An 18,956-nucleotide genomic window follows, 5' to 3' on the forward strand; every position below is an offset into this window, starting at 1 on the left:
CTCAATATAATAGCCTTGCAATGCTCCCTTGAATTTTCTGGCTGGCTAGGGAGCTTCCCAAATGCTTTGTTATTTGAAGAGCTAGCTTGTTGAGCTATTTGATTCTCTAACATCTTGTTGTGTGTTGCCATTTGATCTACTTTAGATGCTAATTGAGAAATCATATCTTGTTGACTTTGATGGCTCACAAGTAGAGTTTCAATCATAGCTTCTAATCTAGCTGTCTTGTTTGGTTGTGCTTGTTGTGGTAGAGGTGGAGCAGGTGCATTTTGAGGTTTAGGAATTCCAGGAGGAGGATCTCCATTCTGCTGAAAATTCTGATGTTGTTGATATCCAGAAGGTTGTTGAAAATTCTGATGTTGTCCTTGTCTACCTCCCCAAGAGAAATTGGGGTGGTTTCTCCATGCTGGATCATAAGTTGCAGAAAATGAGTTACCACTTGGTCTTTGATTGTAGTTCCCCACATAATCCACTTGCTCACTTGAAAAATCTTGATTAAGTGTAGAAAAATCAGTTGCACAATTGACATTTGCAGCTCCAACTTCTGCTGAATTACTAGAACCTCCAGCTGAAGAATATACTTTCATGCTTAGCTTGTCCATTTTCCTTGTGAAAGCATCAAACTTAGCATTAATCATATTCATGGCATCAAGCTCAAACATACCAGCTGGTTTCTTGATCTCATTCCTCTCATAACTCTATTGGTAGTTGTTATAAGCAATTTTATCCAGAGCAGAAAAAGCTTCATCTTCAGATTTCTCCATAAGATCACCTCCAGAAGATGCATCAATTGTACTTCTAATAGCTGGTGAAACTCCATTATAAAAGTGTTGAACAAGCATCCACTTAGGAATCCCATGATGTGGATACCTCCTTTGCAAATCCTTGTACCTCTCCCATGCTTCATACAAGCTCTCATCATCTCTATGTTTGAAAGAAGTCAGCTTATTTCTTAGCTTAGCTGTCTTGCTTGGTGGAAAATATTGGGCTAAAAATGCTTGAGAAAGTTCATCCCATGTTGTGATAGAACCCGGTGGCAAAGAATGTAACCACTCTCTAGCTCGGTCCTTCAAAGAAAAAGGAAATAATCTGAGTCGAATTGCATCATCAGAAACTCCATTTATCTTCAACATATCACTGATCTCAAGAAAGTGTGCTAGATGCACATGTGGACTTTCACTTGGATTTCCTCCAAATTGTGATTGTTGTACCATCGGTGAGTCAGAGCTTGATTCAAAATTATTAGCTTCTACTCTTGGTCTTGTGATACTTGGCATGAAATCCCCAATGTTAGGATAGGCATGATCCTTCACAGAGCGGTTGTTATTGTTGTTGGCCATTTCTTCTCGTAATTGCTCTTACTCTTGTGCTCTTTCTTGTTGTTGTTGAGCTTTAATTTCAGCTTTTCTCCTCTTAGATTCTGCTCTTAAAGCTTTTGCTGTCTTTTCTATTTCTGGATCAAAGAATAAATTGATTTCTTCACTTTTTGTCCTTCTCATAAAATAAAGTACCTGAAAAACAAAATAAACAAATTCTCAAAGTAAAATGGTAAAAAGAAAATAAAATAAAATGCCCAAATTAACCAAACAAACAATTGTTCAATATCAAACAAAAATCAAATCCCCGGCAACGGCGCCAAAAACTTGATGGGGCGAATCCACAATTATACGGGTCGTCTCAAGTAATAAAGTGATGAATCAAGTATCGTTCCCACGAGGATTTACTGTTTGAGTACCAAACTATGAATGAAGCGATTATTTGGGCTAATGATTAATGAATAAATAGTAAATGTAAATGAGCAAAGTAAATTGATTAATCTAACTGGAATGGGTAAAGTGCAAACAAATAAATTCTAGATCTAGTTTGCAATTAAACTAAATTAACAATGGGTAATTCAAATCAAAGTCTAATTATGTTAAAAGTGATTCCAGAGTTGGGGGTTTATGCATAAATTAATTGGGATTTGTCTTGGGCATTCCAATTTTTAGGGAAAAATAGAGTTTGAAGGAAATTGATTCTAAATTCCTTTGATATCTTTTTCAAGTAAACCAAAGTGTGTTCTAAAATAACCAAACCTACTTTCGTATGTTATTTGATTACTTTAAAACCCATTAAGTTTTTGTAACCAATCATTAATTCCTCTTAAAATCCTAGTTTATTTCTAAATCTAGGTTATATTAAGTTCCAATCCTTGATTATCTATCAATGACTTTCATCTTTCGGTCCTTCAATCAAAGATTATCACAATACCCAATGGGTACCAACATTAGGCAAGTAAATCAAGCACACAAGGAAGGAATCAAAACTCATATTTATGTAAAATAAGGAAATACCGAGTCCAAATACACAAATTAATCTAAAACATATTTCTTAACTCTGAAATCTAAAGAGTTTACTCACTCATGATGGTATTTACAAGAGAGATTAATGGAAAAGTAAAGAAAAACATGATAAGAGAACTAAAATAGAAAAACCCAGGTAGAAGAACCCAAAACTCTGGTTCTGGAGCTCCAAAAATGGTTGCAGCAGCTCCTCCCCAGAAAGTGGCATCTCCTCCTCTCTCTATTCTATTTTCTTTCCTTTTTGTTTTCCTTCCTTTCCTCTTCTTGCAAAAATTAGGAAATGATGAATTTATATCGTCCCAAAAAGTTGCCCTAAAAGTAAATAAAAGCCAAGGAGTGGATAGGAAATGAGGTGTAAAATTATCCAAGTCAGCAGCATTATTCACGTTCTGGGTAGTCTGCTTAGGGTTTGGCTTAACCCTAAGCAGCTTCTTAGCAAATTTCAGCTTCTGGTCGCACTGTCTGCACCTTAAGCACTGCCGCTTTACCCTAAGCAGGATCTTAAGCAATTCTCGGCAGGTTATAGAGTAAAAGCTTGAACATGTAGGATTTAAGCCGCGCTTGACTTTCAACTTGATCTGTGCTAAGGTTAAGCTTATATGACATACCCTAAGCAACATCATCTTAAGCAAATTTCGGCTAACTTGCTCTTTCAAAGCTTGATTTCTTCAACTTTCCTCCATGCTTAAAGAATTCCCAATTTCTTCAAATCACTTCCTAATACACTCATTGATCTTCGATTTGCCATAAAATCCTATCAAAAATAACAAAATTACAAAAATCAAATATAAAGTATCTAAAGTTAACAAATAAGCTAAAATAAGGCTAAAAACATAAAATATACTAAAATGTAAGGGCAAAATGGATGCAAAACTACCCTAAAATGCCTATATGAAATGAGTGTAACAGCTTCAGCATAAAGTAGGCAAGATTAAATTCAATTTGATTCACAATATGCCAGATAATGCAGAGATCAAGTGTACTTAAATAGTTCGGACTGCCGGTTCTAGGATTCAGTTCATAGATGATAAAACTATGAACAATTTTGATATGTTGATGAGCATGGGTAATACTAGTTTTATCTTTTACTTCCCCTTTAAACACTTCAGCCTCAAAATCTCTTTTATTGAATCCGCTAACAGCAAATACTTCTTTATGAGAACAAATTCTATTCCCACTGTTTGGGATTCCTAGAGCTTTGGCTAATCTTTCTATTGTCACTTCATAGACTTTTCTTTTCATTTTCACCTTAAAAGATTCATCTCTTTCAGAATCATCAACTCTTAAATTCTTATAAAATTCTTGAACTAAGTCCACATATACTCCTTCAGTGTTAGAGCACAATCTGTCCCATTTTTGATATTCAAATAAAGATTGTAAAGGAACAGAGACTTCAGTAAAAGCAGGCCAATGGATGTACCTTGGTTCATGAATGGCCCTTTCCATATGCATAACTGGAGCTTTTGAAGTATTTTTCTTTTTGGTTCCCTTTTCTTGGACAGGCTCACTGGTTCTTTTCTTGGGCGTTTCTTTTGATTTTCCAATTACCAAAGGAGCTTCTCTTTGTGGAGGAGGAGATGCAGGAACACTTACATCAGTGGAATCTGAAGATGATGAATATGTAGTGACTTTTGCCTTGCCTTTTCCTTTTGCCCGTGCCATGATCAAAAGCTAGGTTCACAAATTTAACAATGTGAGTAATCAATGTATAATCATTAGAAGCATATCAACACATTCTTAGCACGATTTAGCACAATGTCATAAAAAAAATAAGACTGGCAGTAAGAGATATTCGGGTTTTTGAGAATCAACGGCAACTGATTCATGATTTTGTTTTATACCACAATTTTACGCAATGCTAATACCCAAAATAAGAAAATTTAGCAGCTAATTTCGAAAGCGAAACAAACAGAACAGTCAAAGAAAAATGTAAAACTCGTTTCCATTAATGTTTCAGATTCAATACTTGAGACTTGTAGAGACAGAGAATGTGAATCGATGATGACAGAAGAAAATATGTCAGAAAATTTTAATCCAACGAGAATCACTTTGAATGGCTTCTTTCGACAGATTTAGAGAAGTAACGGGGAATGAATAAGAAGATTTTGGGGATTTTCTAACTTGAAACAATCGATTTGATTCAAAGCCAATGGGTTGCGGAAATTTTTAAGGAGGATGAAGGGAGACGATGGTTTGGAAGGTTGCGAGCGAAATGGGTTAGCAAATGGAGAGAAGATTCATTCGTTCAGGTTTTGGGAGGTGATGCGACGAAAAGAGAAGAAATTTTGAACTTTAAATCTGAAAAGACATAATTGAAGACTTTTGCAGAGTGATGGGTACCGTGTACCAGTGGAGAAGCAGAGAGAAGATTGATGGTTCTAAAAAAATTTTGAGTCCCGCACTGGTTAATATGTCAAAAGTCTGTTTTGCCCTTAAAACACATAGAGATGCAATGCTCTAAATAGAGGGGTATTTAAGTAATATGTTTTTTAAACATGCAAATAGGCACTCGGAAAGAAAAAAAAAATTTAGAGTTTTAGTACAATCAAACCTGATTGCCAGTGTGCCAACGAAAAGTTAGAAGCAGTGGTAAAGCATTTAGCAAACAAGAAAATTAGCAAACAGATTAGTATGCCACTGTGATCAAATTCTGCAAAATACTATTCATATCAGATCAGACCCAGAATTTTTCAAATTGAACCAAAAATATCAGAACACATCTTTAACACTACAAACCAACATTTATCATGTGACACCCCTTACCCGTCTACAGTGTAGCCGAACAAGTTATGCCACTCAGTGTGCCGGAGCACCAATTTATGTTTCTATTACAATTTATCCCTTTATAATTCATTTATTCTCAATTTTGATAAATCTGAATTTATCTGCAAATTTTATAGAAAATCCGGCAGAGTGCCGGCTATAAATTGGAAAAACAGTTCTTCTGAACCTGTTTAAAAAAACACTTCCAAAATAATTTCCAAATCCAAACTCCATTATACACATTCAAGTCAATCGCAAAATCTCAATCTCAAATCACAATAGTATTTTCAAAACTTTTCTGTTCACTTCATCACTTGAAGCATATTCACAATTAATTCTCAACATTTCATTTATCAACATACATTATGCAAAAGATCTCAATAATATGAAATTTTATATATTTATATTAATACATAATTACAGGAGTTTAGAGTTACAATCCAAACTAATACAAAATATAAAATACAAAAGGGCCACCTATAGTCCTAATGTCCTACCATATGCAGTGCAGATGTGAGGTGACTCTGGATTTCGGATGCAGCTCTGAAGGCTCACCCCGTCTGATGTCTGCTGGGCTCCCCAGCTAGGTCTCCAGTACCTGCGCGTGGCAAAAGTGACGCGCTAAGCAATTCTGCTTAGTGATGACAATATAAAATAAAATAAAATAGAATAAAATAATTATGCAGAATGTATGATTTCATTTTTGGGTAAACTTAATTTCTGGTATTATTTGCAGTATTATTCACTTAAAATGTAGTAAGGTTTATTATTATTGCTCGAGTAACCCATACTAGTTGACTGGACTGGATAAACGAATAAACCGGCACTAGGTATTAAGTACCTCGGACCATCACACCATCGGTCACATTGTGTCTCCCGGTGTGCAACAGAACAGCTAATAAGCTGTAATAATGATCAGGGTTAAAATCCAAGTATATCAACTCAAATAACATAGCCAAAGGCTATTATTTTACAGAATGGCATGGGAAAGCCATGAAACACAGAATGGCATGAAGCCATATGCAGTACTACTAATAGAACCCTATTGGCATGCCAAGCTATCCAAACCAATCTTGTTAGGTATACTAGGGCATTTTATACTTTTGAGTTTTACAATTTTTGAATTTCAAGTTTCGATGTTACTATTCATTTTATTAGTCAACCAAAATGTTGACTTTTGCATAGACAATAGGTATATTGGTTTTAATACTCCCAACATACCACATTTTGTATTCAAAATTTGTTGGTATTGGTTGCCCATACCATTTCTAAGCTTAATGCTAATTGAGCAAAATTTTCAGTTTTCATGCTTCATTTTTACTGTTCCATTTTTCATTTTTGTAGTGGGAATTTGGCAAAATGATCAACATGAAAGTTGTTTCTTATTTTGTCTAGTTGAATTTCCTTTTTTGATTCACTCCATTTGGAGTTTTGTAGCTCCAGTTATGGTCTAAAAACCACAACTGGCCGGATTGGAATTTTTCTGGACTGACCATATCTACAGTGCAGTGAACAGTAACTACAACTCACTTGTTGGATAGGTTCTGGTCATAATTTGGGTTAGGTTCCTTCATGAAAGTTGTTGGTCTATATCTCAGCTTATTGCTGGTAAAATTTCAGGTCAATTGGACCTTTCTACATTGAGTTATAGCCAAATGAACAATCACTGTTCATTTGGTCATGCTGCAGAAACAGACTGCAGGTCACCCGGATTAGGGCAAGCTTTTGGTCCACTTGGTTTGGTTTTATGGGCATGGTTTCTTCACCAAAATTGTGCCATTGTGTGTCTAGTTTCATGTCCAATTGGCCTTGCACCAATTGAACCTCTACAATTCAAGTTATGGTTGTCCAAACCTACTGGACTCAAGTCCAATTCTACAGGTCACTTTCATGGCAGCCACACCAAACCCAATCCCATCACTCAACACACTTCATTTTTGATTTAAATAGAACTAAATGGTCACTAATTGACCATTAAAATCTATTTTCATCATCACATGGTTAAAATCCCATTTTTCCACCCCAAACCCTAACTCACACATTACCCTTCATACATTTTCATTGCATTTCTTCAATCCACTTAGTAAATACATATTATGGGCAGCCATGATAGTCTTTTAATTTCATTAAACTCAACACAATCAAACCCTAACTATGGCTACCAAAAATCTAGGGTTTACATACAAATGGTATTCAACAATTTTTTTTTTTGTAATTTACACTTATTCAAAGTCCTTATCATGAATTTAAAGTAAAATTCATGGTTAGGTCACTAACCTCAAAGGAGTGAGATTTTCCCACTTGCTAAAACTCTTATTTTCCTCTTCTTTTTGCTCCCAAAAGGATCACCAAGGTGTAGGAGCAAGTTTTTGTGTTGAGAAATTTAAGTTTTAATGGATGAAAACCCAAGAAATCAAGCTTGGGTAAAGCTTGGCTATGGAGGGCTATGGTGGGAGAGTTTTTACGTCAAGGAGAAGAAGAGAAGGAAGAGGTTCTGATTTTTTTTTGTTGTTTTCCAGCCCATTTGGCCTCTTTTATATACCTTGGTGACATGTGCCAACACTTGATTGGGTTGGAGACTTTTAATGACATCCTTATGATGTCATAATTTCAATTTCTTTCATTTTTCCATCCTTTTCTTGTCCAATTAATTTCAATTAAATTTTTAACAACATTTAATCATATTTTATGTTATATAAATTATTTATTTAACTGGACAAGTTGGCCCAAAAATCATCTCTGAAGACAAAATGACTAAAATGCCCTCCTTTTGGATTAACGGGCCAAAATTGTCTTTACCGATTGAAAAATTTTTCTAAGTATTTTCTTGGCATTCTAATGCCATAAGAACCTCAATGACCCTTCTCTAGAGTCTCAAGAATTATTTTATAATTTTTCCTAATTTTTTTTCTTATTAATTATTTGAGTTAATTTTTGGTTCCTCACTTTAGTTTAAATATTTTTCCGAACATTCTAGCTGTCCGGACCAACACTGGTCACCGGAACTGTAGACTGTACGGACTAGCTAAAATGAGAATGTTACATATCACTTCATTTTCATTTAGAAACATGAGAATGCATCCAAAACTTAATCAAGAGCATCAATCATACCAAGTTCTCTTCTTATTTTGCAGAAAATTTCCTAACTAAGTGGCTTTGTAAAAATGTCAGCAAGCTGTTTTTCAGAAGGGACAAATTCAATTTGAATATCACCATTTTCAACATGATCCCTAATAAAATGATGTCTAATTTCAATATGCTTACTTCTAGAGTGTTGGACAGGATTTTTTGATAGATTTATAGCACTAGTATTGTCACATCTTATGGGAATGTGATCAAATTTAATTTCAAAATCTTCAAGCTGTTGTTTCATCCACAAAATCTGTGCAACACAACTTCCAGCTGCAATATATTCAGCTTCTGCAGTAGAAAGTGCAACAGAAGTTTGCTTTTTACTGTGCCATGAAATTAATGCATGACTTAGAAATTGACAAGTTCCAGAAGTGCTTTTTCTGTCCAGTCTACCACCAGCAAAATCTGAATCACTATAACCAATGAGATCAAATGATTCACATTTTGGATACCACAAGCCAATGTTGTGAGTGCTAATGAGGTACTTAAAAATTCTTTTAACTGCTACAAGATGAGATTCTTTTGGATATGATTGAAATCTTGCACATAAACATACACTGAAATGAATGTCTGGTCTAGATGCTGTCAAGTAAAGTAAAGAACCAATCATACCTCTATAGAGTTTGTTATCTATCTCTTTACCTTTTTCATCTTTCTCCAATTTAACTGTTGAGCTCATGGGAGTTCCGATACTTTTCATATCCTCCATTTTGAACTTCTTTAGCATGTCCTTTATGTACTTGGACTGATTTATAAAAATTCCATCTTTCATTTGTTTAATTTGCAATCCAAGGAAGAAAGTAAGTTCACCCATCATACTCATTTCAAATTCACTTTTCATCATATTGGAAAATTTCTTACAAAGAGAATGGTTAGTAGCACCAAAAATAATATCATCTACATAGATTTGCACAATAAGCATGTCTTTTCCTAGTTTCTTAATGAAAAGAGTAGTGTCCACTTTTCCTCTTTTAAAATCATTTTGAAGCAAAAATTTGCTAAGTCTCTCATACCATGCTCTAGGAGCTTGCTTTAAACCATAGAGAGCTTTAGTAAGCTTGTAAACATGATTTGGAAAATGAGGGTCTTCAAAAGCAGGAGGTTGAGCCACATAAACTTCTTCATCAATATATCCATTTAAGAATGCACTTTTAACATCCATTTGATAAAGCATGAAATTCTTAAAACATGCAAATGCACATAACATTCTTATAGCTTCAATTCTAGCAACCGGAGCAAAGGTTTCATCAAAATCAATACCTTCCTCTTGGTTGTATCCTTGAGCTACTAATCTAGCTTTATTTCTAATTACATGTCCTTTTTCATCCATCTTATTCCTAAATACCCATTTAGTTCCAATAACAGAATGCTTTTTAGGTTTAGGAACAAGTGTCCACACTTTATTTCTTTCAAATTGATTTAATTCCTCTTGCATAGCAAAAAGCCAATTTTCATCATTTTGAGCATCATCATAATTTTTGGGTTCAAATTGAGAAACAAAAGCAACATTACCAAAATATCTTCTAAGTTGAGCTCTTGTCATCATTCTTTGTGATGGACTATCAAGAATGTCATCTTTGGAATGATTTCTATGGTACCTCCATTCTTGTGGAATGTCTTGATGTTGAGGTTCCTCAATTTGTAATTCTTCCACATTTGGTTGGGAGTCTTCTTGAATTTCAATATTTGTGGAGTAAGGAAGTTCTTCTTCTTTGTCATTTTGATCATCCTCCACTAGTTGTTTTGAATCAAGCTCATCTTTATTTGAATTCTTTGAATTCAGAATCTGCTCAATTTCATCATCACAAGAATCTTTCCTTTGCAAGGAAGTGTTAGCATCATCAAAAAGTATATGCATTGATTCTTCCATGGTCAAGGTTTTTCTATTGAAAATCCTATATGCTTTGCTATTTGTTGAATAACCTAGAAATATTCCTTCATAAGATTTAGCATCAAATTTTTTGAGATTGCTGTCTTTGTTATTCAAAATGTAACATTTTCAACCAAAGACATGAAAATATGCAATATTGGGTTTTCTTCCTTTTCAAAGTTCATAAGGAGTTTTCTTTAAAATAGCTCTAATGGAAACTCTGTTCAAAATGTAGCATGTTATATTTACAGCTTCTGCCCAGAAATATTTTGGCAAACTGTTTTCATTCAGCATTGTTCTAGCCATTTCTTGCAAAGATCTGTTTTTCCTTTCAACAACTTCATTTTGTTGTGGAGTTCTAGGAGCTGAAAACGTATGATAAATACCATTTTGAGAGCAGAAATTTTCAAACAAACTGTTTTCAAATTCTTTTCCATGATCACTCCTCAAACATGTAATGCAATATCCTTTTTCATTTTGAGTTCTTTTGCAAAAAGCTTCAAATATATCAAAGATTTCATCTTTATGAGCAAGAAAGAAAGTTCATGTGAATCTTGAAAAATCATCAACAATTACAAATGTATATGCCTTACCTCCTAGACTTCCAGGTGTGATTGGACCAAAAAGATCAAGATGTAATAATTCCAATGGTCTAGACGTAGTTACAACATTTTTTGATTTAAAAGATGATTTTGTATGCTTACCAAGTGCACATGCTTTGCACTGAAATTCTTTTTCAAATCTTAGCTTTGGAAGTCCTCTAACAAGGTTCCTTCTTGAGAGTTTAGCAAGTGTACTCATGCTAGCATGTCCTAATTTTCTATGCCATAATCATGCATTATCATCTGAAGTCATAAAGCATGTTTCACATTTCTCTTCAAGACTTGTTAAATCAAGTAGGTAAATATTATCTATTCTAGCACCAGCAAACATAACATTATTTCCATGAATTTCACAATGTGTAGAAGTAAAAATGACTTTAAAACCATTATCACATAATTGACTAACACTTAAGAGATTATATTTTAATCCTTGTACTAATGCAACATTCTCAATACAAGGATTTTTACCAATGGTTCCACATCCAATAATTTTAGCTTTACTTTTATCACCAAATTTGATATAACCTTCTTCTTTTAAAGTAAGAGAGGAAAACTTGCCTTTATTTCCTGTCATGTGCCTAGAGCAGCCACTATCTATGTACCAATGTTCTGTTTTCAGCATACTCCTTAGCGGACACAAATCGATTAAGCGTCATAGGTACCCAAGCAACTTTGGGTCCTAGAGTGTTAGTAATATTAGGTAGGGTTCCTTTAGGCACCCATACTTTCTTTGCCTTAAAGGTTCCTTTCCTAATAGGACAAGCATTAATCATATGACCTTTATGATTACAACAAAAGCATGTAATATTTGGTTGAGAAAAAAATGTAGCTTTAACAAAATAATGTTTGTATTTTCCAAATTTCATAAATCCATCATAACCAATTCCAAATTTTTCTTTTGTAGATCTTTGATTCCCAAGAAGTATATCAAGTGTTTCTTTTCCTTTTGTAAATTTAGTTAAATCTCTTGTCAAAGATTCAACTTTTGCTTTAAGAATTCTGTTTTTCTCAAGAAGTTGTTCACACACTTCTTTTGATCTTTGAAGCTCATCATTAACTTCCTTAAATAATTTTATTTGAGATTTGTAAAATTCATTTTCCTTTGAAGCCATACTCAAGGAAATATTTTCTAATCTTAAAGCACAATTTTCATGAACCAGAATTTTGCATTTCTTTTTAAAAGTTCTATATTTATCATATGTCTTTAGAAATGCAAGTTCTAATTCATCAACATTAGAAAGTTCAAGATTTACCTCATTTTCACTATTTTCGATGTGTGAGCTTTCACCTTTTTCTTCAATTGCCATCATACAAGTGTTTGCAGCTTCTTTGTCACTTGTTTCATCATTTGATGAAGAGTCACTATCACTCTATGTTGCTGCCATTGCTTTTTTGCTTTTATCCTTTCTAAACTTGTTTTTCTTCTTCAATGTAGGACACTTTGGCTTAATATGGCCTGGTTTGTTACACTCATAACAAACTATTTCACTTGAATGGTTTAGAGTCTTTGGAGCATATTTCTTTGTGAACTTCTTGTATTTGCTTCCACCTTTTCTAAATGCTCTTTTGAATCTTTTGACTATCATAGCCATATCTTCATCATCATCACTTGAAGCACTTGAATCATCACTTGAACTAGCTTTAAAAGCAACACTTTTCTTTTTCTCATCTACCTTTTCGGATATGAAAGCTATACCTTTCTTTTTCTTTTGATCACCTTCTTTCTCATCTTTCTTATAGATCATTTCATGTGCAATGAGAGAACCAATTAGCTCATCATAGGTGTATTTTCTGAAATCCTTAGTGTTTTGAATAACAGTAGTCTTTGCTTCCCATGACTTTGGAAGAGACCTCAGAATTTTCTTTACAAGTTCTTGTTCCTCAAATCTCTTTCCAAGAGCTTTAAGAAGATTGACAAGATCTGTAAATCTGGTACTCATTTCAGCAATAGTTTCACCAGGTTTCATCTCAAATAACTCATAATCACGGATGAGGAGGTTTGCCTTTGACTCTTTCACCACATCAGTTCCTTCATATGTGACTTCTAGTTTGTCCCATATTTCTTTTGCAGTTTGACATCCTGAAATACGATTATACTCATTAATATCAAGAGCACAATGAAGAATGTTAATAGCCTTGGCATTTGTAGAAATTTTCTTCCAATCATTATCATCAAATTCAACTTTAGCTTTAGGAATTTGTATAGTTCCTTCACTGGTTTTATAAGGAATATAAGGACCATCATTAATTATTCTCCAAGCATCAATGTCAACAGATTATATAAAGTTTCTCATTCTAGTTTTCCAAAAGGAGTAATTTGTGCCATTAAAAAGTGGTGGTCTAGTGATAGAATAACCTTCAGCTAAGGCGGCGGGTATACCAGCTGAGTTTCTAGATGAACTAGCCATGTGTATGGATCACTCTAAGGGGTTTAATCCTCAAGCAAGAGAGACAAGCTCTGATACCAAATTGATGTCCCAAAATATGTCCAAGAGGGGGGTGAATTGGACTCTAAAAACAATTTTTTGATTCTTGTTCAAAACCTTTGAAAAATTGCAGCTTGGTTCACCTTGATTGTCTAATGTGAAATATGAACAATACAGCTCTATTGACAAGTTGATTCAAAGTTAAGCTATATGCAATCAGTATACTGATCCAACAGATTATATTAGCATTCAGTAGGATTTTCAGTAATCTGGATAAGTTTACAACACAGCAACTAGAGCAGTACACCAGATATATTAATTGACAGCAAATCAAACAATAAGCAGATTATTTCAGATGACAGCAAATTCAGCAGTACACCAATTTTTTCAGTGTGCAGCAAGATTAATAATAAACAGTATCAACTTTTATATCAGCAAAAGCACATCAATCAGAAAGTTAACATGCATAAATGTAAAGAGTAAGGGTTGAAAAAATTGAACACTGAAATTTTATAGTGGTTCGGCTCAACTAGCCTACATCCACTCTCTCAAAGATCCCACTTTGAGTCTTCACTTCACTATTCTTCTCTTTTAAAGGCAAAAGACAAAAAGCCTTTTACAAATCTTCTCACCAAAGCTTTTACAAGTAGCTTCACACTTCCACCAAGTGTTATCCCAAACACTTTTCACAATCAAGCTTCAATCGGTGCTTGAATGACCTCTCATAAATGATAGTAAGGTGTTTAAAACTCACTCTCACTCAATACAACAGAATCTATAAAGAAGAAATGAGTAGATAAGCCAATGATGAGCAATAAAAACACTTTGAGCACTTTGAATGAAAGCTTTTATGATTTTGAACAGTGGAGCGACTTTCATTGAGTGCAAAATGGCCAAGGGTAGGTGTTTTTATAGCTTTGGAACGTTTTTGACCGTTTGAGAACTTATTTGAACATTACAATTACGAATTTCAAGAAAATAGCCGTTATTTTGTCTTTTTCTGCGACGTTGTGCAGAGATGAGACAGTTAGCATACTGGAAGGAAACAGCAAACCAGTTAGCATACTAAAACAAGTAGCAAACCAGTTAGCATACCAGGAAAACTTTTCTGCATAACTTTCAAAACTATAAAACTTTACACCAAATCATAATCAAATGCTTTTAGGCCAATAATAATATTTAAAAGAAAAATTTTTTGAGGAATTAAAAATAAGTATCATGGACTTTTACTCCTCAATTCTTTTCACAAGCAATCCTAAAAGTTAAAACTAACTTTTATACTATATGTACCTTCAAATTTGATCTTCAATGCAGCTTTGGAAGGTAACATTTTCTTCTTTTATCTCCTTTGATTCGTCCTGTGTTATCTTAGAATGTCATCATTTCTTCAAAAGCACGAATCCATCATGAAATCCTTTAGTATTTTCCTTTGTTCTTTGAGAAGCACAACACTTAAAACAATGCTAGTTTGATTCTAGTTGAGTTTTGGTATCATCAAAATCTATGCTCCTTTGAGCTTGTGGGATCAACATAAGGTTGGCTCATGGCAAGCTTTTTGTTTGATATACGCCAATGACATATTGCTTATAGGGAATGATATTACATTTCTCAATCAACTAATTGCTTCTTTTCAATAGACTTCATGCTCAAAGAACTTGGAGACCTACACTACTTCCTCAGCGTAGAAGCTCACAAAACTGAAAATGGCCTCTTGCTTACTCAATCCAAATATATCGCAAACCTACTCAACAGAGAACAAATGAAAAGTTGTAATGCAATATCCACTCCAGCTTATCCAAGTATTAAACTAAGCTCCAACGGAGAGCTATGTCTTGACCCGAAGCAAAACTACAGAATTGTTGGAGGGCTCCAATATTTATCTCTCACCCGTCCAGATATTTTGTACGCCGTCCATAAGGTGTCACATGATAGCCGTGAAGTGAATCCTTTGGTATCTTCGCTCCACTCAACATACGGATGACCATATAATAATTATTATTATATGACAAAATCAACTTTTAGTCATGTAGAATGTTTTTTAATTAAAAATTATATAATTAAAAAATATTTATAAGATAAGTAGAATATAGTTTTATTTATTAAGATATATTTTTTTATAAGCATATTAAGATATATGTTATGAAATGACTTAAACTTACATTAGTTGTCTTATTTCTAATTTTAAAAAATTTTAATTATAATTTACAAAATTTTTATAAATAATGTCTACTACACTAAAATTAAATTTATTTTTAATACTTTTATTATTGTGATTCAAAATTTAAATTAGTTAAAATTGTGTATTTTCCGGAAAAGTTTTATGATTTTAACTTTAAAGACTTTAATGAAAATATATAGAAAATTTCTATATGAATCCTCTCTTTTCCCCTCCTATCATAATGTATCTATTTCATTCCATATATTATTTTTCTTTCCATATGCTACCTTTAAAACTCTATCATAGTTCTCTTAGCCCCTTTTTATCTCATGACTATATTATAAATAGATAAATGATTAATTTGTTAAATAATAATATTTTTATTGATTTACAGTTATTTAATAATTTAAATTAACGTTAAAAAATTATGTTACTTATTATGAAATTTGATATTATCTTGTATTTGTACGTGAGAATTGTTAGTTTGATTTTATGTTATTTTATTTTGATATTAGGATTATTATTTTAATATTAGTATTATTATTTTTATTGATATTTTGATGCTAAAAATATATAATACTTTTGATCATTTAATTGGGAATAAAATAAAAATAATGCTTCAATTTTGAGCATAGGAACCGAAATTGGAATCAAAGTTAGATCCAAAATTAGAACCGGAATGAAATCGAAAGCACTAAGAATCAAATCAGAATTTGGTTTCAGTTTCAATTCCAAAAAAATAAAGGAAGAACTGAACTTTGGTTCTGATTCCAACAAAGAACCGAACTAGAATCGAAACCACATACCCCCACAAACAACGCACTCATTCTATAGTGCAACAATATTGGGGCCTAGGGAAGGAACTAGGAATTTAAGTTAGTGGGGTGAAAAAAATTTATTTTACTCAATTCAAACAAAAAAAATATTATATAGAATAATAAAATATCAAGAAAAAAATAATGCATGAAAAAAAAAAATAATCCATTCCAGTTTTCTATATTTAACAACAACATAGTACAAAAATTAAAGGAAAATATTTTTATAAAATAACAAATGAAAACAAATTATTTGGATTTAAGCATGATATACAAAAAAAACAATTTAGTATCTATCTCATTAAAATGATTATTAAGTTCCTGAAGTTGTAAATTTATGACTATATAAAATAACTATTTTTTTGTAATGGTACTAATTGGTGACTTGATAAATTTTTTTGTCAAGATATCTCCTTTATTTGATACATAGCATTTATATTTAAAATAATTATATTACGTTTCTTACAAAAATAAAAATAAAAAGAAAAATAAAATTAATCGATAAAGAATGAAAAAAGAATAAAAAAAGAAAAATGACAGAAAGGAAAAAATTGTGATTCTTGTGAATATTAAAATGAGAATAAGACAAAAAATAGAATTATAAAGAATAGTTGATTAAGATTTCTTTAGAATATAATATTAAGAAGATTTTTAATTTTTTTTTATTTCAATTGACTTAAAATTTCACACAAATATATAAATATTTTTTTTTTAATTTGTCTTTTTTTTTTATTTGATGATACATCAATTTTTATATAATTATTTTTGAAAAAATAAAAATTAAATAAATTCACCCCACTTCGCCATGTAAATTTGCCCATGACTAAGTTACAGGTTTGCCATGTAATTTTAGTGATATACACTTTAATATTATAAATCAATGATTTCATTTTTTTTTTTGGTTTAGTGCATGTGCAAAATATATATATATATATATATATATATATATATATATATATATATATATATATATATATATATATATATATTTCATATGATTTTAAAATACAATTTATATATTAATATAATATATTTAAAATTAATTTTTTAAAAAATACATTTTATAAAATCAAATTCTAATTAATAACAAAAGTAATCTCCATTTTGCCAATTTTGCTATTCAATAATATGCCAATTGCGCGTACCAAACGCGGGAGCGTTAGTCAAATGGCGAATATATATCCACAGAAACACACAGTTTGTCAATTTGCGTCAACCTTCAACAAAGAATTAGAAAAAATCAAACTACACTGTTTTGTTACTTCTCTCAATGTTTGACCATTTCTTCTCATCCTATTTAACTACCGTTCAGACACGATGGTAATGCATAAGGTGCGTAGAGGTAGGTAGTTGATTGTGATTATGGTTTAGGATTATTTAGACATTTGAATTATATATTTTCAGCCCACACGGTTCTCAATGATCGAGAACATTTGAATTAAAATAGTGGCATGATTGATTGAAATTTTGTATTGAAGCTTCAGAATGTGCCTATAAATATGTCCTCTGAATTCTTTACTAATCACATTGTAATCTAAACCCAGAGCTTACTGAGAAAACAAGAGAGAAATTTCACTCTTTCCTCCTCATGGCTCTATTGGGTAGCAGTTTCTTGCCACAGCAGACCATGCTTCATATGCCCAACCTTAAGCCACTCCAAAGAAAATCCTCTATCATGTGAGTGACCATCTTCCTCTAATGCCTCCTTTTCTTCTTCATCTTCTTTCTTTCCTTTTTTTTTTTTTTTTAATATTATGACATCTTTTTACTGTAAGATAGACATAGAAGCTATTGGATACATCTTTTGAGCACATATATGCACATCTTTGCTTATTATTAACTTTTTGTTTTATCTTTATTTATTAGAAAATGCGATAAAGAAAAAATCTCTTCAGGAAGTGGTCCAAAACACAATAGAGTTGTGAGAATTCAGAGGAAGATTGAATTTAAACGGGAGGTCATGTTTTCTGGTAGTAGCTTGAATGCTGTTGAAGATGATAACAAAACTCAAGTACTCGATGCTGCTATTTCTTTGATGATCAACTGAGGCTGCTGATTGATGCAATTATATAGACTGGCTGTAGCTTATCTTATATATCATTGTGGGTTTTCTTTTTTCTTCTTCTTAAAAAATATTGTATGATGGAAGTACCATTAGAAAATAAATTAATAAGGAAACAAATGAATACTCTTTGTACGTGTAAGTGTTTTCCAATTAGTATAATTGGGAAGAAGGCAGTAAGGTTTCAAAATTTAATTATCCTTTTTTATCTTTTGTAAAACTTAAATAAATAAATAAATAAAGAAGGAATTCTTCCCTATATTCACTAAATTCCCCATTTTCTTTCCAGTGAGATATTAGCATGAAATCAATTGAAAACTTTTATGCATCTATTTAGAGCAAAATTAAAATTATGGTAAACTTATTTTCAATTCTAAAACTTATGTATCTCGGTAGGAGCAAATTTTAAGTTTATAAAGAGTAAAAAAAAAAAAAATTAAAAGTAAATTAAATTGGAGATTACTGAAAAAATTTTTTACTTATATATTGATTTTGATTGAAATTCGAACTTAAGATCTCATTGTTTTGAAAATAGTTTTAATATCACTAAATTAAAACTGATCGGTTAACCATTATAGTAATTGAAAACAAATTCTGGACCTTAAAAGTCTTATGTAATTCTAACTTGTAGACCGTTTTATGGTTCTCATAATTCTGTATTCTATCTCAACCTATTTAAATTTATATTTAATTTAAAATAATCCAAAATCTAAATGATTTATAAAATTAAAAATTAATTCAACTATGTATATAATTCAATATAAAATTAATTAATTTAAATTGCCC

The 18,956-nt window shown here is 32.1% G+C and overlaps 1 non-coding gene across 1 annotated transcript; it reads left to right on the forward strand.

Moving 5' to 3' along the window:
• The first annotated feature begins 852 nt into the window (after window positions 1-852).
• LOC131179809 (small nucleolar RNA R71) lies at window positions 853-959 on the forward strand. The gene has a single exon (XR_009148695.1). It is a non-coding gene; the product is annotated as a small nucleolar RNA R71 (small nucleolar RNA).
• Window positions 960-18,956: the final 17,997 nt, after the last annotated feature.

This window comes from Hevea brasiliensis, chromosome 4, assembly GCF_030052815.1.
Source record: "Hevea brasiliensis isolate MT/VB/25A 57/8 chromosome 4, ASM3005281v1, whole genome shotgun sequence".
NCBI classification, from domain to species: domain Eukaryota; kingdom Viridiplantae; phylum Streptophyta; class Magnoliopsida; order Malpighiales; family Euphorbiaceae; genus Hevea; species Hevea brasiliensis.